The sequence below is a fragment of the Rattus norvegicus genome, chromosome 16, assembly GCF_021556685.1.
Source record: "Rattus norvegicus strain SHRSP/BbbUtx chromosome 16, alternate assembly SHRSP_T2T, whole genome shotgun sequence".
NCBI classification, from domain to species: Eukaryota; Metazoa; Chordata; class Mammalia; order Rodentia; family Muridae; genus Rattus; species Rattus norvegicus.
The window spans coordinates 3,647,507-3,668,317 of record NC_141549.1 but is presented as its reverse complement, the minus strand read 5'-3'; the positions used below and the strand labels follow the sequence as shown (position 1 = coordinate 3,668,317).

The 20,811-nt window shown below is 44.0% G+C and overlaps 1 protein-coding gene across 23 annotated transcripts in view; it reads right to left on the bottom strand.

The window, feature by feature from the left end:
- The window catches only part of Erc2 (ELKS/RAB6-interacting/CAST family member 2), an 860,589-nt gene that overhangs the window by 88,918 nt on the left and 750,860 nt on the right, over positions 1–20,811 (bottom strand). For 6 of the 23 annotated variants that reach the window (XR_015639292.1, XR_015639294.1, XR_015639293.1 and 3 more), the window contains one exon: positions 5,272–5,491. The gene's annotated coding sequence lies outside the window, so the exon portion shown is untranslated. 23 annotated transcript variants of the gene reach the window in all.

Sequence of the window (20,811 nt, the reverse complement as noted above, 5' to 3'; positions counted from 1 at the left end):
AGCTGTCCTCTGGGTCTCTTCTGGAGATTTACCATTAAGATGAAATGTCTCTTAATGTTCCTTTGAATCTGCTCCTTACTAAAGTATAGCTATAACAATCCCAGCCAATATAACATGTATTTGTTAAGTGGCCTTTTGACTGAGACTTCAAGAAGATGATGGGGATAGATGCTGGAAGGGTGGTCAAGATAACATGGATAATAAAGGGACAGATTGTCTGGGACATTTTTCTCTAGCCTGACTCTTCTTCCTCAGAAGCAACTATTCTAGAATGCAAATTTTCCATCATAAATGTCTGCTAGTCAGATTTGTTCTAACACCATGGCCACAGGTGGGAGCCAAGGAGACCTCTAGATAGTTGAATATCCAAAGAGTATGAACAAGCCTTATATTGGTTTCTGAATCCAGAAGCAGAGCTATTTTGATGGTGACTCTCCTTAAACATCAGAAAATGCTGGAGGGCTATTCCCAAGAGTTTCCTACAGTCTAACCCTGCTTTTTTATTCAAGCAAAGACAGCAAAGATATTCAGTAATATTCTTCAATGCTGTCTTTAAAGTTGGAAATGTTCTCCATTTTTAGAAGTCACAATATTGTCTATACACATAGTAGAGAAACTGCCACACAATATCGTCATGGTTTAGAGCTGACTGTGCATGCTTCCCCCACCCCGTGCATGTATGTGTGCATGTGCATGTGCCTGTGTGTGTGTGTGTGTGTGTGTGCATGTGCCTGTGTGTGTGTGTGTGTGTGTGTGTGTGTCTTCCAAAGAGCTTCAGATATCAGGTGAGGAGATACTTATATAAAAGGCAGACTGTATTTTCTTCAAGACAGAGTCTTCAAATGCCAGTGCTGTTGACATTTTGGACTGGATAATTCTGTGAGAAGGTTATGCTCAGTAATACAATGATTATCCATGTCTTTCCTCCTTTGGATAATGAGAACACAGGCCTGCTCCCCAAACTTTGAATTATGGCAAGCAAAAAATGACTCGGAAAATTGCTAATTATAATTATGCCAGAGGTAGACAAAACAGTCCCCAACTAAAACACCTCTGTTTCAAGCTTTCTCCTTGTTACCCTACTTCTGATACCATGGCTTCTTGAGAAGATCTTCACAACATACAAAAAAGCAGGAATCAGTCCGACCTAGGTAAGTCTCAATTATTATACTCATCTTCATATGTATGAAGTGTTGGTTAGTTTGGCAGTAAGGGTGACTTTTATGTCTTTTGCTCCTCAGGTCTGATCTTTATTGGGAGCTGTGGGGATGAAGCCAGCCTTGCCCTGTTCTACCCCTACCAAGAGCCAACAACGTGACTGCTGGTACATCACATCCATCTCTGGGACTCAGTTTCCCTGTTGCTGACAATGCTTTTATGGGGGGGCTAATTCAGTTGTTTTCCAAGATGGAAAACAGAAGAAGGTGTCTATCATTTACCACCATTAAAAAGGCAGTGATGGGACCAGAGCCAGGATTAAAGGCAGTGACTGGCTGAATCATTAGAAAATAGTGAAGAAGAGGTTGTGACAGTAGTTGTAAATTTGTAAATTTATCCTAGAAGATGGAGATGTAATCTAGCTCTCCTAGATGATGGATGGATACAGGAATTAGATACCAAGAACCTGAAGATAAGAGATGCTCCAGCAGACAAGGCCCAAACTGAGCAGAGCAGAGATAAGCGCACGCAGATGGAGAACACATGGGTGTAGGGGATAGAAGGCACATGGAAAAGAGACAAGCACTAGAAATACTTTGGCATAAAGCAATAAAAACCATCCATAAGGATCTACTAAGCAAATAACAGGTGGCTTTGAGGGGTGCAGATCTATGGTCTTCAGAAGACAGCAAGGCTGGAAGTGCTACCCATCATGTAGAAGGGGATGCTAGCATCTGTTCCTGCTACCATTTCAGTCCAGCTTTTAGCTGATATGACTTGAGTATGTTTCAGTTGGATACTGGACTGTAATGGCTTGACTTAGGACATCTTCCCATATGCTCACCTATTTGTATATTCAGTTTCTAGTCATGGGTGCTGTTTAGGGGAGGTAGAGCCTTGTTGGAGGAAGTACGTCACTGGGGCTGAGCTTTGAGATCAAAAGCCTCATACCCCTTCTCTCTGAGTTGGGCTTGCATTATAAGATGTCAGCTCTCAGCTCCTTGCTCCTGCTGCCCTGCCTGTCACGTGCTGATATGCCTTCCTGCCCTGACTAACTCCTATTCTTCTGGACCTATCAGCTAAAATAAACTCTTCCCTCTCTAAGTTGTCCTGGACACTGTGTCTTATCACAGCAACAGAAAAGCAACCACTACGTACAACCACTACGTACAGGAAGCCGCGCAGCTGCAGCCGAGTACTCAGACAGTAGAGTCATGGCAGGTCTGCTTTGCTCATCTGGAATTACCATGCAGAGGAGTGGACTGGCTATACTTGAGCAATAGTGAGCCTCCCCCGATATCCCCTTGAGGAGGCTTAAGGTACTGAGGAGACTCTCTTCTTCCCAGGGAGGGAATTCAGGGGATACTGGAAGCCATACTTTCCCTAAGCCCGTGGCTCATTCTCCCTCTTTGCAGCTCACACTGACTCCTTGGTCTTTTGTAGATCACAAATAAGGACCATCCTGATGATCACGTGATGTCCAAAACCAGGGGTGCTGCACTCATAGAGCAATAGCCTGTTCCTATGGATACATAGTTGGGAAGACTCAAAAAGAAACACACCTAAATTCATTGTCCTTATCCTCAGATGCCAAAGGTCTAGGTCTTCAAGAACCCCAGCTCAATTTGAGACGTGGAATCCAATCTGCCTTCTAAACGACAAGCCAAATGTTAATTTTTCTCGTTAAAAAGAATCCCAAGATATATTTTTTACATTCTATAAAAATCCAACTGGATGCTTTATTCCCAAAGTACATGTTTCTTTAATGCTGTGAAGGTCCACACACATAGGTTTGTTTTTGTTTTTGTTTTTGTTTTTTTTAAAGTAAATTCTAAGCAGATGTGGTAGTCATCATTTTTACTGAAAATAAATTAAAATGGCGAGAATCCTTTATTAGCTCCACCCATTGTGTCTATCTGACAGTGTGACGTGATTTCGAAGTGGGATCTCCTGCCCATTGATTCAGTTCCTAGTGCTCCTACTTAGCCAACTCACTCATGAGATACCAATGAGGCCAATAAAACTCGTGAGACTAAGAAGAGCTCCACTATGTTTCCTATGTTCTTCATGACTTGACAATTAGCCTCAATGAGGCTAATAAAGCCAACCTTTATACCGTTATATGAGTGCATCTGTCTATCTCTATATTTGTATATGAATGTATAACGGGAACAAAGGGATTGGGCCTAGTCTACTTCATGAAAAAGAGGTAAAGACCATCATGGTGCTTTGCTGGTCTCTGATTCCTCCTTTGCTTCTATGCTGCTGTTGCTGCTGCTGCTGTACTGCACGTAGACACACGCTTTAGGGTCTCAAAAAGAAAGGCTGGGGTAATGCTGAGAGCATCAGAAGAGTGAGCAAATGGTATGGGAAACAGACGGAAGTGGGGCAGAGGAGCATGGCAGGCCCCGAAGGACAGGCAAACCCTCATACTCGTTACAAGAACAAAACGAAACCACCTGGAGGAGTTTAGGGAGTGAGTCCGTCCTATAATTTGCATTATTTGAAGATTACTCTGCTTATCTGACTGATGAATTTATGCTTTATGCGTTGATGGAGATCAAGCTGCTGGAGAAGAGTACTTGGTTAGGTCCCTTCAATGTCCCCACAACACAAACTGGTAGAACTAATTGCTTTGATAGCCTTGTGTACATATGAGCACCAAAGATACCTCCAAGCTCAGGTTGCTGGGCCCCAGAAAGTTTCAGAATCACTAGATCCAGGTGAGTCTAAAGATTTATCTGAGGCATTCCCATGTGATACAGGGAAGCATTGCACCTGTGTTAAGTCTAGTGAATAAATTGGCTAAGGAGGGACATAAATACTGTGTAAGACAGAATGGTGGAGCTAAACAGTCATTTGACGGTGACTAGAACAGTAACAACTGACTCTAACTACTCCTCTTCTTTTCCAAATTATTCACTTTGTGAAATTCTATGATGGCAACAGCAAAGGAACAAACATGCCCCACACAGAAGTATTCTGAAAGGAAACATCATAGTGATGAGAAAAGACAAGACCCTTCAGAGACTGCACTGCCTAGTTTCATTGTATATTAAATGTCATTCACATATATTTGCAGAAGAATGTGATTTACATGTGTAGGCATTATTAACTGACTCAATCTAGAGGGGGCATGAGGTGGTGATCCATCCCTTGGTACTATTCCAAAACTAACAGTCAAATTAAACTTTCCTGAGAACTTAGATATAAAGATCATCATGGCCCATGCTATTTGACTCTAAGTGCATGATGTCTGTGAACACACAAACTATACAACAAAGTAGCCTGCAAGTGCTTTCCTAGAAGAACCATTTAGGATGTCAAACTCGGGAGCATATTTTGCTAATCTCAAAACTGCAAAGTAAATGAGACATAGAATATGGGGACATTAAAGAGACATAACAAAGGAATGCAGGGGAAAGCTGGGTGCAGCCTGCCACCCAAGAAACCACAGCCAAGGACTTGCAGCCTCTAATGAGTTTACTTGGTTCTGTATGGTGGAGCTGTGGTTCCCACATGAAAAGGGTAGGTCAATCTACCCAGAAATTGGTATTGTGGGCCAGTCAAAAATGAGCAGTTAACATTCAAGGACAGTTCAGAGTTTAGGGGTTCAGTTGGCTGAGGCTCGAAGTGTCATGGGTTCATGTTTTGATTTTTTTCAAGGAAGAAGCTGGTTAGACACGTTTCAGGCTTGGGCAAGTCTGCACTTAAACACGGAGGGGTGTTTTTGAGTGAAATGACATCTACTCAATAGGAACTTAGGACCTCTCTAGTATGACATCATTTGGAAGGTTGAAACAAAAAGGGCCTTGGCGAGAAAACAGTCAATGTAGCACTGACAAGTGGTCGTCCTCTCTACAGCATAGCCAGATGCAGAAATGGTGCAGCTACCAAGGGAGCACTGCGGTAAGTTATAGTGTGTGTTTGCTGGGCTTGGATCAACAGTCCAGGATGATGGGAATCATGGAACAGTATGGCTATGAATATAAAAATAGAGTATAATCCGTATACTCCAGTCCAAAAAAGTGAAGTACAAATGAGTCCCCAAATCCAAAGTCATTATTCGCTCTCTCTTAACCCCAGCACTCTACATTAACTACTGTTACCCACCTCCAAAAGGGTAAAAGTGAACACTGGACCCGCTCCGATGTCACAAGGCCACCGGATCCTCCCCGCTGTCTCCCTCCTCCTCTTCTTCTGTACAGACAGGTAAAGTTGGATCTCTTGAAGGAACTGGGGGCTCGCACTCTAGGCAAAGGTTGGACAGGTGATCAATGTACAGCATGAGATTTGGCTGTGCCTACGCGTGCCTCCGACAGAGCTGGATCATCTAGGGCAATGAAAACCGTAAGCGACAAGAAAGCAGTATTAACAGCAGGGGCTGGCAACCAGCGGGCAGCACACGCAGCTCCCCGAAACCCCCAGCAAGCATCCTTCCTCTCGTTTCTTCACTCCACACACTCAAGCACTATGCCAGGCTCCGGGTGGAAAGAGGGGTGGGGGATACACACAGAGGCCCTGCCCTTGAGAGGCTTATTGGGTACCGGGGAGACCAATGAGGCAGGTAATCACAGGACAGTAGAGTTGAGAACCTGGAGCACAAAGGCAGCCAGTCCAGAAACAGAGAGGTACCTGAATAGTCTGGGGAGGTTTCCCAGAAGTGGCATTTAATATCAAACTGAAACTTAAAAGGATCGGGGTGGGTCAGCACATGCAGAATTCCTGAGACAAAAGATCAGGGAAGCAAGGGCAGGGGCCTCGAAGTCGACGCCTCATGGTTCTACACCAATCAGGAGCACCCAGATTTGGTATCTGCTGCTCTCACCCTGAGACACTCTCCATAAGCCAGTTGTATTTCTACCTCTGCTAGGATCTCGCCAAAGGAAATGTCACTGTTTCTATAAGAAGTGAGAAGAAACCCATGGTATGGAGTCTGCTATAAAGCTCACCTAAAGTTGCTAAGCTTCTTTTGAGGTTGTTGAGTTTAAAGGTCTGACTCAGAAGCAGCAAGGTCCTCCTTTGGCTCTCCTACTGTGCACTCTTCCTCCTAAGTCACTGGGAATTGGCAGAAGGAACATTTCATGCCTCCTCACCTTGGTGTTTCTCATCTCTAAAAAGCTCACCACAGACATAATCCCTCCCTCCCACTTGCCTTTAGGCAATTAAGAGAAACCAGTCAGCTGATGAAGCCAGTGCTGTCAGGGGCCTCCACAAGCGGAACAAACCAAACCCAACCGAACCAAACCAAAACAAACCAAAACAAACCAAAAGAAAACAAAACCAAAGCTCCTGGGCGTCCCAGCAGCTTGAATGTTGCCCTATGGTTCTAGCTGCTGTGGTTGCTCTAGGGTTCTAGCTGCTTGTGCTTTATGAAAGAAACCTTTGTAAGGTGTAGTTTAAGAAAAGGCAACTAGCACATGGTCATCATCCCAGAAGCAAACAGCCCACGGCGGCTTGCTTTTATGTTCTAAGATTATCATAAAACATAGGGCTTGAAAACATCCTTGATTGAACCCAGAAAGAAACAAAACCCTCACTTCTAAGAGGGGGAGCAAGCAGCTACTTTAGAGACAAAGAAAGGATGTCTTTTTAACCTATGACAACACAAGTTTGTTTAGGTTTGCCCTCCACTAAGTAAGTAAGCAATTAGTTTTTTTCCAATAAAAATATCCCTGTACATGTGCAAACACCAGGGGCAATCATATAATTACCCTGCCCAATCAGATTCAATTGCTGACAGTTGAGTTCCCACCGCTCATTAACTTCAGATCGCAAGGAGGTCTTACGGAAGCTCTGGCCGTCTCCTTACAAAGGCTCCCATACACAGGCTCAGAGCTGGCACTGCCTCATGAAGAATAATCACCCCTAAGCCACCAGTGCCAAGGCAAGCCCACTCTGGCTTTCCTCTGGAAAAAGAAAAATCCGAGAACTTTGAAGACCCACAGGTTTAAACCCCCTGGCTTCATTTGGGGGAGCTCACTGCTAAATATAAGAGTAACCTTTCACCCCCACACTTTAAGTGGCATAATTACATAATTAAAACCAATTATGTCATTTAACAGAGACGTTTTCAAGCCAATTACCGCAATCACTGACCTCAGAAGATTTCCCACACTGACCTGTGACAATGAAGATTGGGATAAATTTAGACACGGGCTTCCGAAAGAAGGCTGGCACAGCTGTTTGGGTGGGTTGGAGCCAGTGCGGATACCTCTAAGCCACAGAGCCTGAATGGAATTGGTTTGTTCTAATGTCACAATCACTATGTGTATTTGCACAGTCCTTCCAATAGTCTAAGATAGGGAGTAATTGATTTTTCATCACTCCATGACAGGAGCTTCTCCATGTGGCTGAGAAGGGCGGTGAACAGGTTCATAAGAATGTCTGAGGTAGGCAGCCATCGGACTCCAGTGTTGGAGAGAGACCTGCGGTAAGTCTGTGGGCTGTAAACTTCATATTTTCTAGCAGTAAAGCACGAGCGCATGCATGAGTGGGTTCATGTGTGCATGCGTGCATGTGTGCTTGCATACGTGTGTAAGTGTATTAGGCTGTATTTATTATCCTAGGCACCCTTTTCTTTCTAATTGTCTCACGCCAACGACCTTTGCAGGCATATATCTGTTGGCTGTTCCATTCCAGCTCATGGATACGGCGTACTAGGTCATAGTAACAGATCATTGTCTCTTAGCAGTCTAACATCAGCCCTGCTTCAGGGATGAGTACATGATTCCAAGCCAATGAGACACATGGAACTCTTGGCCAGGAGTCTCACTCTTGTTCACTGTTGTTGCAAGTGGAAAGAAGGGAGCACTGGTGCTCAGTACTCATCTTCGCCCCGGGAAGAGAATAAGAAAATGGAGACCAAAGACAGAAGAGCTTGGCTCTATAAAACAGACCTGTGAATCCATTCATGCAGACAGTACATTTAGAAAACCGGCCAGTTCTAAAACACAGCAGAGGAAGGTTGAGGGCTGTCACGACCTCCAGCTTGGATACACTTGCAAATGAGGGTAAGGACAGAATGAATGCAGTGTGGCTATGGGCAAAAATCTTGCCCCTGCTCCCCACAACACAGTTAAATGCAGCTTGTTTCTTAGTTATTTAAAGAACATACCATTTTATGGGCAGGAAGAAAGACTTTAATCTGCAAAATGATTTTTATCACAAACTAAACATCCTTGTAACTTTTTGGTCCTCTGCTTTTGTCAAAGTTGTCTCTCCTAAGAGTTACGGCAGCTGTTGGAGTTGAGAAGACCTCCCTTGATGTGTACTTTGCCCAGCTCAGCTGAACCCCTGTTCTCTCTAATGCCTGAATTCGCATGGGATGGAAGAGTTCAGGACACTGAAATCATTAAAAGTGTAGCATTTACATCCCTAGCTGCCCACCAGATGCCAGTACCTCCCATTGTTCAGCTTGTGAGAAATATTAGTAAACAGGACCAAATGCTCAAGGACGGGGTCAGCACTAGTCGAGGGCCACTGCTTTAATGTAATATTTAGGGAATGACCAGGACTGACATCTTTGAAAACCTTGATGTCTTGTAGTACTGTGGTCTCAGTGAGAGGGAGAGGCCACTTCCCTTAGTTCTTTAGAGAAACCATGTCGAATAGCCCTGGGGTGAGGTAACTAAAAAACAAAACCAAAAATCAAAACCAAAAAAACCCCAAGGTAGCCATAGTGTCATCTATCACAGGCATAGGGTCTCACTGAGTCACTCAGAACCAGAATGGAGGGAAAACATTTCTAGCAGAAATTGTACTGCCTAAACACAAAGAGGCACAGACAAGGAGGGCATCAGAAACAAAGACCAGGCCTCTGTATGGTGAGCTACACAAGGAGAGACTTTGGCTTCCTCTCCAGGAAAGAAGACAGAACTTTAACATTATCGGTGTACTCCTTACACTTCCAGTTTAACTGAAACATGAAATTGGGGTAGGCTTTACAAAAACGGTCCCATCAACAAAGACCTAAAAGTCACCCACTTTATAGGGGGAAAAATGTCAAACATGGCTAGCACCATGCTTATTTGAATACATGCGGGAGAAGACTTCTAAAAGCATCAACATTGATGGTTTCATAGGAGTTTTTTTTCCTAAGAAAGCGCCTTGTTATGTTGTAAGTGATCAAGAGTAGACTGGTCACAGTGTCTCCCTCACAAATGGTCTGAATGGGAAAAGAAGGCAGGATTCTCTGAGCTACACAGGAAAGAAGACCTTTGAGTCAGCTCCTCCTCCCTTTGGTGAGGACAACTGATTAGCTCTCTGTTCAGCAGGAAGGCAGCCAAGTGGGGCTCCCCAGAGAGATCTTGCTTCTAGGGACAGATTCTAGTGTATCTCAGGGTCTTGAGCAATGATTAAGTGAGTAGGAAGAACCATGTTAGTTTATGTGTGAAGACTGGGCCTTGTTGGGGCTTCCTAGAATGAAGGCGGTTGGGTCTTACCAGCTGTCTAGCTAGACATTGCCCAAAGTGAAGAGCTCTGAGAAGAGTTTAGTCATAGAAGGGCTGCCCCAGGCCGCTCGATTCTCAGGCAGCCTCTGCTCCAGCTATCAACTTGCTCAGTTTTCTCATTCTTCTGTTTCCTCATTGTCCAACTCCTTCGTGTTTCACTGAATGCTACAAAATCTGATTATACAAAGAGACATGTCTCATTTGCACAAAGAACATGGATCAATGGGTCTCTGAAGGCCTTGGTGCCTCTTTTATTGACCCCACCACCAATCTTTTGATAAATAACATTTACAATAGAGAAAAAGAGAAGAGCTTGGTCTGACGTTTTAGCACAGCAGTTCTCAACCTGTGGGTCGAGACCTCCAGGTAAGGGTAGCATGTTGGATATCCTACGTATCAGATATTTACATTTTACAGTAGCAAAATTACAATTATAAAGTAGCAATGAAATGATTTTAGGGTTGGGGTACCATCACAACATGAAGGACTGTATTAAAGCATTACAGCGTGAGGAAGGTTGAGACCCACTGTTCTAGCTAAAGCCACAGCAATTCACTCCTAAGTCCCATAAGCAATAGTGGCTTCTAGAGGCTGGTGATTAGCTCTAAAGGAGCTAGGCCTCTCAAGTTTCGAGTTTAAGGACACTGTGGTGTTCTTATAGACCAGTGTTTCACAGGTACTCTGTTCTTGACAACCAGCACATTCATTTATTTCTATTTACCTTTACTTTTTATGAGTGTTTGGCCTGCAGGTATGTGTGTGCACATGCATGTACCTGGTGCCTGAGGAGAAGGAGAGGAGGTGTTCAGATCCCCTCAAACTGGAGTTATAGCTTGCTATTAGTCCCCGTGTGGGCCTTGGGAAAGGAACCACACAGTTCTTCTGCACACAGAACATGCTCTCTACTCCCCAAGAAAAATATGCATATACTGGTAGTCAACCCATATTTCCCTTCCCAAGGACTCTGATAAAAATTATTTGTTGTTCATCTGAAATTCAGATTTAACCAGATGTCCCATAACTTGGGTTTTTGTTTGTTTGTTTGTTTACTTTTTATTATTGTCATCTTTTACAGTGGTGGACATTTTCAGTGTAACTTAGGGCTTCATGTATACTAGTCAATTGCGCTAACACTCCCAAGCCCCTCTATAATTTGTGAAATCAGGTAAATCCTAATCTAAGACTAAAGCAGAGTTAAGTCAAGAAATGATTGTTCATGACTCAGAGTGAAAGGGAGCGTGACAAAGAAACCCGAGTGAGTTACTTCAATAGATTTGAAGCATCTCGGCTCTAAGATGGTCAGGACCTGGCTCTGGTTAGCATTCAGTTTCAGAGATAACATAAGGAATTCACAACCCAATTGATGTTTTACAAGCAAGCCTGGGACCTCAGGCACTCAAAGGATTATATGCTGCATTTGCCTTGAAAGGTTAAAGTGGATGTAATTGTTAACCTTGCAACTCACAATCCAAACTGGAAAAGTGACTTTTAGGGGCACAAATTATAGGGAAATCATTCTTGACCCATCTTTGAGATGGGTCATGCACATCTTTGAGAACATTTGGTAGAAGTTGTGGAACCTCTCCATAGCAAAGTTCTTATATACGAATTTCCAGTCTTTTGCAGAGTATCTTTTTTTGAGGCAGAGAGGTTTTCCATAGATCCTGTAATTCATGGGCCATTTGAGGGTCTAGGAGACTTACGGTGGGGCAAGAACCCTTAAGTTTTCTGCCTTGGTATTCCTCTCCCATGTTTGGGTGGGGTCATAGTGAGAAACTATAAGGCAGAACGCCAAGGCTGGTGCCGTGGGCATCAGTAGACCAATGGAGCAACTCGCTGGGTTCCTCGGACTCTGGCTTCATTGTTGGGGAATGAATAGGCCACCCTGGCTGTTTGCACAGGTCATGTCCTTCCGACCCAGCAACCAGGTTTCTGGGAAGGGCTCTCTTAGGTTCTGGAGCACTGCCCAAGATTCTGTATTTGAAAAAAAAAAAGTTTTAAAGCACTGGCTATGTGGTGACCGAAGTCAACAAAGCGCCCTTAGTTCTAAATCATCTGATTATCTGATCCTGGATTCTGCAGCACAGAGGTCAGAAAACAGTTGGGGAGGTTCTGGGACATTTTTCTTTGAGTTAAAGAGAAAACATTTGGCGGGGACAGAAGAGAATGGCATCCCAGCCTGACCACTTTCTCATTCACCATTTCTTTCTTGCTGGTTGTTCCCCTTTCCTCCTCAGAACTTCTTAGGGCTGCCTACTGCTCTAAAGTGCCAGCTGCTACTCGAACAACACACAGAACATTTTCTTTCAGTTTTATGAAGTTCCCTTTTGCTGGGTAACCAAGAGACCTAACAGAGTTAATAGCCTCAATGGCAAAGGTGTGCCCAGCTCTGAGCCTCCTAGGACTTCAAAGCTACCAATAGATTAAGCCCTGGTAGTTTTTAAGCAGAAAAAAAGCTGGGGGCAGGGTGGCAGTTAAATGTCTTACGCAGTTTTACCCACATAGCTAATGTACTGAAGAGATCAATTGCTCAGCCTAGAATAGAAGCTAAACAAGAAATAATGCATGCCTTACTCATTATTTTTTTTTCCTCAAAAACAATCTACCACTTCTAAGGAAGTGTTTAATGTCCACTAACATGAACCATAAACCTAATTTGAATGTTTATTGATGCTCACTGACATCTAAGAAGATGTAGTATGTTCACGGTTATCACCTCAAAGGAAAATAAAGGACTTGGCCTTTTCGGGTTTTATCTTTATCTGTCCTTGGTTCCTGAAACAGCATGAGAACCGCACACCCTCTGTTCTTACTTGTCAAAGGATACCAGCAGCCTGCTGGGAAAAGCATGCTGGGAAGTAATGTTCTACACTTTGTGTTAGGATTTGAGGAGAAAAAAAATAGAGAGCTCGTGTAAATTACAGACAAAGTTGACAAATTTCACGGCTTAGTCATGGTTAACATATCGGATTTCATGGTTTGACAGAGATTAACAAGAAAATCATATTAGAGTTACAACTATTAGTCGATTCTTAGGTATTTGGTAGAGAAACTCCATGTTCTCTGAGTTCTCACTGCCCACTCAGTACCCCCTTGTCTTTCCTGCCATGGCTGCCCACCCCCTGCCAGGCCAGAGGGAGCAAATGGGGTGTCTCCCAAGTTCCTGAGTCACCCATAGTCAAGGCCCCCAGAGCCCAACGGGGAGCTCTCAGCCTCCGTAGAATAAGGCAAAGTTTAGCATTTGCAACCCAGTTCATAGAACAGTGTGGATTAAAGAGCAGCCCACTTCTATACAGTGCATCTAAGTCTACCTAAGTGTGTGCACTAGGGAGGGAAATGATGTACCACTTTTTTGAGCTATGATATTTGAGTTGAAAAGTAAGTTTTCCTATCTTTATGAGGCCATTCAGTTGAAGCCTTGCTGTTAGAAGTCACATGCAGGCAGGGACTTCAAAAAGCCTGCTGCTTGCCTGCCATTTGGCCTGGGGGCTCTGCATATCCTCTTTCTGCTAAAGGCCTGCTTGCCTGTCAGCTTTGCATAAAAGATGCCAATTTGTCAGCCATTTGCTTGCTCGCGCTCTCTCTCTCTCTCTCTCTCTCTCTCTCTCTCTCTCTCTCTCTCTCTCTCTCTCTGTCTTCCTAAGGAGAAATTCTCTACACCTCCAGTCTTCAACATGGCATGCATGTCCCACTACAAGCAAGAAATCCTCTCCTCTCTCTGTCTCAGACCCATTTCCTTCCCAGGCTGTCCTCCTGGGTCTTATAGGATGTCCTTAATCAGAACCACATTACTCAGCCAGAGGAAGTCCCCCAGCAGAGGCTGGCAAGACTCAATGGCAAATTAGTTTCAGAACGTGGAAGGTCACATTGGGAATAAAAGGCGCAGTTATCTATTGTGTTTTCTTTAGTGGAGAGAACGGAGGCAGAGTGCCAACTCTGAAAACACCCCCGGTTGGAATAAGGAGTGGCTGCGTACCATTAATTGTGAGCACAGCCCTCAGCCGTGGAAAAGCTACAGACTTACATTCTAGGTATCTTCAATAAAGATTTTCCTCTTAACAGGCAGGACTTCTATACCTCAGTAGTACCCCACATGGGTAAGGTTAAAAGTAGCTAAGTTTTGTGCACACGCGCATACACACACACACACACACACACACACACACACACACACACACACACAGATAAACACATGTATAATAGCACCTACTACTGATGGTCTCATGGGCCATGGTAAGCACTTTGCACACTTAAGTTTCTCAAGTCAGTCCTTGTTTTACAAAGACTGGAATTGACTGGACCCACAAAGTTAGACAGAGAACTCAAGATCAAACACAAATGTACCTGACTCCCCAAACGGGAGGGAGGGAGGCTGAGGGGGAAGGTTTGTTTTGGTTTTGCTTTTTTTTTTTTTTTGCTTTTTTGTTTCTTTTTTAGGTGTGTGTGTGTGTGTGTGTGTGTGTGTGTGAGAGAGAGAGAGAGAGAGAGAGAGAGAGAGAGAGAGAGAGAGAGATTCTGTGTATGTACATTTCTTAGGGTTCGTATGCACATATGTGTTGGACTGTACATAGAGACCATGTACAGTCCACATGGGATGTCATTGATTGTTCTCCACTGTAATTTTTTAATTTTTATTTTGTGTTTGTCCATGTGAGACTGTAGTCACATGTTTGCCACTGTGAATGTGTGGAAGTCGGGGGACAATCTGCCCTTCTACCCTGTGAGTTCCTAGAATTGAACCCAGGTCATGAAGCGTGGCGGCGAGTGTTAACCAGGTGTGTAAGCTTTAGTTGACTGCAATGCCTTCCTCACGGGAATGCAGGCTACAGGCTGTGGGCATGCAGGGAAGAGAGAGAAGGGAGTTGTGTAGAATGCTGGGATTCCTTTCGTGAAGTTTTCCAAGTCCAGCTTGGCGAGAGAGACTGTGGGGAGAATCAGAGGGCAGGGGGCTGAGTGGAAATCTATCCCCCAACCCCAAACTGCTGGCAATCCTCTTCTCTCTTGAATGTGTGTTTACTCCAGGGTGAGGGGAAACATTCCAGGGTGCCCCCACCTTCACTAACACCTTGGGGCAGCGAACAATTAGAATGAAGTTTTTCATCAAATGCCCCTCCATAAAACCATTTCCCAGGAAACAGAGCACAGCATGGAGCCAGCTGACTGCATTTCCCACCAACAATGAGCATTGTGGGGAACAGGTACTATATTTAAATGATTTTCCTCCAGCCTGCTGCCAAGTCTGTCTTTCAAGGAGACCTACATTGCTGTGCTGAGGCCTCCTTCCCCTCTGGCCATCAGGATTGGGGCAGGGAATAGACCCCTGTCTCTTCAACACCCATGTGTAAAACGCCAATAAACAAACCAGCCAGGACCTACAGGCCTAATTGCCTTTTAACTCCACCAAGATGATAAACTCCCAGAGCAAGAAGGAAAGACTCCCAGGGATTTAACAAGTTTATCTGCAGGCCACTTGACCGTTTTCTGTCTGCCTGCACTTCAGTGAGTTCTCTAATAAAAGGCAAAAGGGCCTGAGCCTCAAACCCTTCAATGACTAAGAAATCTCAGATTTAAAACGTATGGCCAGCAGAAAAACAACCCATTAGCCCAAGCTTTACTTTGGTTGTTTGTAAAGGCGGAAGCAAGAATGGTGGGCCGCTCATTCCCAGCGCTCATTCCCAGCACTGGTCACTTCCCTTCAGAGAATTACTTGCAAAACACCCAAAGTCTTCTCACAAGGAAACTGCCAACCCTTTAAGTCAAGGGACTGTAGTGACAGGTGAGAGCAGAAGCCCACATTGGTGATAGGGGAGGGTCCTCATGACATCTCTCCGTAGTGGCTGTTTCTGTTAATTTACAACACATCATCCAGAAAACTAACAGCTAACTAACTAACTAACTAACTAACTAAGTCCATGTGTTCTACACTTACTGAGGTTAAACTGAAAAAAAAAATCAAATAGAACTAAAACACTTGAAAATAGGAAGACCTGAGACCGGAAATAGGGGCATGGCCTCCTTGGGAATTTGGTTCGAAATGGCTACCTTTTATCAACTTGGACTTTCTCTGTATGAGTTTCTAAAGAAATGGTAGGATGAATAGAGGTTAAGCATAATGAGCTTTAGGAGTCTAACAGAAGGCATTTTAACAAGTACCCTGTTTATCCTTTAGGGCTGGAGAGAGAATGCAGATGACATTGGAGGCACACCTGGATGTAGACAGTCATCCAGGAGCAGTTATAAAAACTTCTATAATCTGATCTCATGGCTTCTCATCAGGCTACATGTAGAAAAGCTAAAAACAAACAAACACACTAAACAATAACAGCAAAAAACAACTAGTTCCTCAAAATGTTAGTATTTCTCTGCATGAATCTGAAGGGATTTGACTCTCTTACATAAAGACTTAAATTAATGGATAACTGACTAACTTTTGCAGTGCTGGGCTAGGCAAGCACTCTGCCACTGAACTCCTAAATTATTTACTATTTCTTACTCTAAATGTATTTATTTGTGCGTGGCACGGTGGCGCCGGGGAGCACATGTACCTGGAGGTCAGAGGACAACTTGTGGGAGTTGGCTCTTTTAGGCTAGCATGTGGGTTGCAATGATCACATACACTTCTACTTGCTAATCCATCTTCCCAACTCCAATTATTTGAAAATTTTAATACTAAATATATACCATGTGCTGGCTAGTTTTATGTTAACTTGAGATACGCTCTAGTCATTGGGAGGAGGGAACCTCAGATGAGAAAATGCTTGTGTAAGAACGAGACCTAGGCAAGCCTGTAGTGATTTTTCTTAGGGATTGATGTGTGAGGGCTTAGCCCACAGTAGGTGCTGCCACCCCTGGGCTGATGGTCCTGCGTACCATATGAAAGCAGGCTGAACAAAACCATGAAGAGCAAGTCAGTAAGCAGCACCCCCCTCCATGGCCTCTGCATCAGCTCCTGCCTCCAGGGTCCTGCCCTGACTTCCCTCAATGATAGACTACGATGTGGAAGTGTGGACGTGCAAAATAAACTCTTTCATCCCTAAGTTGCTTTCGGTCATGGTGTTTCATCAGAGCACTAATAACCCTAAGACATATTGTCTTTAGAAATTAGTTAAGATACTGAAACTAGTGAATGAATGAATAAATAAATAAATAAAACCAAAAAAAACCCAAAATACCCCATCCCCACAAAAAAACAAACGAACAACAACAACAACAAAACAACAACAACAACAACAAAAAAAAAAAAAAACCCAACACACCGTTCTCCCGAGTAACAGGAAGAGAGCCATGTCTGAGATGTCAGGGAAGACCTTGCTTCCTTTCTTCTCAGAGACGCAGACACAGGACACATGTGATGACGTATGGCTTTAGTTTGAACATAATCTCCAGTGAAATGAAAACTCAATGGAGACACTAGCTACAGGCTCAACATTCAGCAGTGACTTCCCTGGGTAACCCCCATTTCTCCTGTCCCTTCTATCAGGGGACAAAAACCCTGAGCTCCTCCACCACACTGGCTTGCTCCATTTACTCAAGCCTGAGCAGCCCTGGAGGAGGGAGATTGCCAAGTGAAAAACCTGGACTGCTATTTTTCTATTAAAATCTTGTCCATGTTTTTCCTATTGGAACCTGGAAACAGGACAAATTCTGAAGAGATCCAAAGGAATTTCTTTAGAAAAGAATTCTGTTAACACCAAAAGCTCCCCGAGCGCCACACAAAGCAAATGCTAGACTTCATTAGGCTGAAATGTGTAAGCAGAGTTCAAACCCAAAACGAGCCGTCCTTCGCAGCAGGCTGGGCTGCATCAGGGCTTATGCGTTTGTACACTGATCCTCTCACATGCCTGCGACTCCCTGCTTCATCGTCTCATAATCAGCTCCAGATTTTCTATTGCTCCCACAGTGTGAGCTGTGCAGCGTCGGATTTGGGAGAGGTACTGTTGAAGGGTATGGAAGTACACAGGAAATCTGAATAAAAATATACTCCCAACTGAAGTTATGGTTCCTACCCTTGAGAAGAAACAAAAACGGAGCACATGACTTGGAACCTAACTGGTCCCAAGAAACTGTTAGAACATGGACGTGTGCAAGGATTGTATGTACAAATGGTTGGGAGGTATCTGGACCAATAAAAGAAGGAAGAAGATGATGAACGAATTCCCCTGAGAAATGATGCCTCTGTGTTTTAGGTATGTCTGCCAGAGACCTAGGATGCTTACTAAAGGATCAGATTTATCTGGGGTTAGCTTCATCCCTGAAGTTCAAACACAAATGACCTCTCTGGGGATTTGAAGGGTTGCTCTTAAATTCATTAAAGTTTTGTGACTTCATAGATGACATTATTACACAGATAACATGAGCTCTCCGTGGCCAAACAAGTGAGAGTCAAATTGGAAGCCTGCGAATCAGGATTAGACTGTTTCTCTTTCACCTTGAAGATAGCTGTCCTCCTTGGGTCAGTGAGTCAGTCCCCAGGGCAACTGTGTGACTGACTTCTGCTATCAAATGTCTTTAAAATAGTCATTCTTTTCTAGACTGGATTAGGCTTCCCAATGTCCTACCTTTCTCTGACAAATGCTTGTTTTCAAAGTGATAGCTCTACCTGATATTCACGCACATCTCTTCCAGTAAAGTAATTAGGAAGTGAATAAAAATTTAAAAGCTAATGTAGCGTTCAACAGATCCGAAGGCTATGCAGAGTGTTTGGACGAATAAACTCATTTTACAATTCTGCCTTCGATTTCATGGACTCTGGCTCCAGAGACAGTGAGGCATTTTCTCACAGCCCACATGGATCTTGGGACTAGCATCTACTTGCTTTTCACAGTGACTCTGCACATTCCAAAGAAGCAGGGGCATAAACACACAGGCTTTCACCCTCTAACCCCACTAGCCTGCTTCCTCCAGAGCCCATCATCTAAAACATCTCCTCTCACAGGTATATGGTCTTGGATTTGTCACGGTGAATGTGAGACTTTACAAGGCCAATAAAATGACAGCTGGACAGAGGGGACTGGGTGGCTTCTACCAACTATGAAACACCACAGCCTTTAACTCCTGAGGATCAGGAACTTGAAAGCTCTGAGATCCACTTAGCTGGTGTCTGTCATAAAGTTAAGGCTAATCCGATTTCCCCTGACTTGCAGCTCTATCTTAAACCCTCAAGCCTCTCCTAGGCAGACTTAACTGATGGAAGACTTGATTATGCCTTCTCAGGCCATAAATTCTAGATATTTATAACATAACTGTTGTCATTTGGGTCAATTAAGATGCTTTTACTGGCTTGGAACAACTACCTATGGGGCTTGTCAAATACCCTGACAGTGGTTTATGACCCTTCATGGTGATTTTATCTTGCAGAGATATGAAAGATGGCTGCATAGAAAAATCACCAGGAAGCTTCTAAAGCAGGTTTCTCCTACTTCGTGATAGCCCACGCCTTGTCAGGCTCTACTCTGTCTCCTTTTCTATTCACGACGTAGAAACCCAGTTTGGCTTTCAACCCTCTCCTAGAGTTGGCATCTGTGATCATCTTTTCTCTTCCAAAGACCTCAGAGGAATAGAGAAACACTGTGTGAGATGTTCTATCATTAAACACGAAACAAAACAAACACCTAAGAGGTGGGCTGGCTGGACACCCAGCTAGGACATGCTAGGCTTCCCAAAGTCCAACCTTTCTCTGACAAGTGCTTGTTTTTACTTGAGGGACAAACACTCCCTCCTGAAAAGCAGAATAGATGGCAACAAAGAATGGAATTTATTAGGGGATTTCACCCAGACAGGTTGTAGCTTCTGCCTTTGTGGGATATTGCATCCTGCTGTGTCTTCCTTTAAGGGAGCCCCTAGGCACCTACTGTTTCCCAGGCACTGGGCTAGGCAGGGATAAGCAAGCTCAAGAAAATCCCGGGGTGGGGGTGGGGAGGCAGGGTAGAGAAGCAGACATATTCATAATTACTGTGCCAAGTGTTAAAAGGCTCCAGGAGAGTTATGTATAGGAAGGCTGAAGGCTGTGAAAAGTAAGGCTCCTTTTTTAGTGGGAGGAGATGTTAGGGATGACTGGAGAAGAAGTGTTTCTACTCTGAGCCTTCACAAATGCAAGAAGACAGGTAGACCCACTGAGTGGAAGAGTATTTCCTGAAGGAAATGCAAAAAGCAAAGGATGAATTTGAGGAGACAGGATGTATGGGCATTTCCCACAGGTTTTTACAGCAGTGGAATGAGCTGGGGCTGAGAGGATCCTACAAGACATTGCATTCCTCTGCCATGAGCTTTCTCTATCCTTAGTCAAAGGGGCTGAGGCACAATGGCACGCTCTCCACACAGCCAACTGGATGGATAGGTAGGAACCACTGTCCCGTGTCTATGGGCTCCATACCCGCGAACAACCAGTTAAAGCCTCCAGGCTAACTTGGCAAGCATCATTCTGACCTGTCACACTTCCTGGGTTAGAGAACAGTTCAGTTTTGATTATCAAAACAGCATGCTTTGTAGAAGCCATGTGGTACATCTACAGCTTCACCTGGTAAACATACGGCATGCTGACACCAAGCTAGACACTGTGGTAAGGATGAATCAGAAAGGCGGTGGGGGAGGCATGGCTTCAGAGTGCAGTGTGATCCTGAGGTACTCGGTGACATATGCTGGACGATCTCTAATGGTCTTTAATCTTCTTGGTTTCTTCATCCCGTAATATTTATGATAATGCAGCTTCATTTGAAACAAAACAGCAGGAACAAATATCTACCATAAAAGGAAGACTGCATGTGGAAATCACATCACAGCGTGTAAAACGTCTACATCATAGATAATGCTAGCTACTGGCTACCATTAATTTCCCCTAGACTTGCGGCTTTAAATATGCTGTCTAAATCCTGACCCGGAAAGTGAGAACCTGGCTCAAAAGATCACAAGCCACCAGACGACAAAAAAAAATTAATTTTCAAAACTGTTATGAAAGAATTTGCTGCTATTAAAAATGTAAAATATTCAGCTTTCTTTGTTTATACTCTGTTTTGTTCCAAAAAGGACTAAAACATCTAAAACCAAATAGAAGAGGCTCATGTTTCAAAGGAGGGAGAAGGGAGGAGTGGAGGTACCTCAACCTTGCCAACGCCAGGCTGCTTCTCAATGGGATGTGGACAGCACTCACATAAACAAGGAAAGCTTTGAAAACCCAACATCAACTGTTGGTATTCTGTCTAAG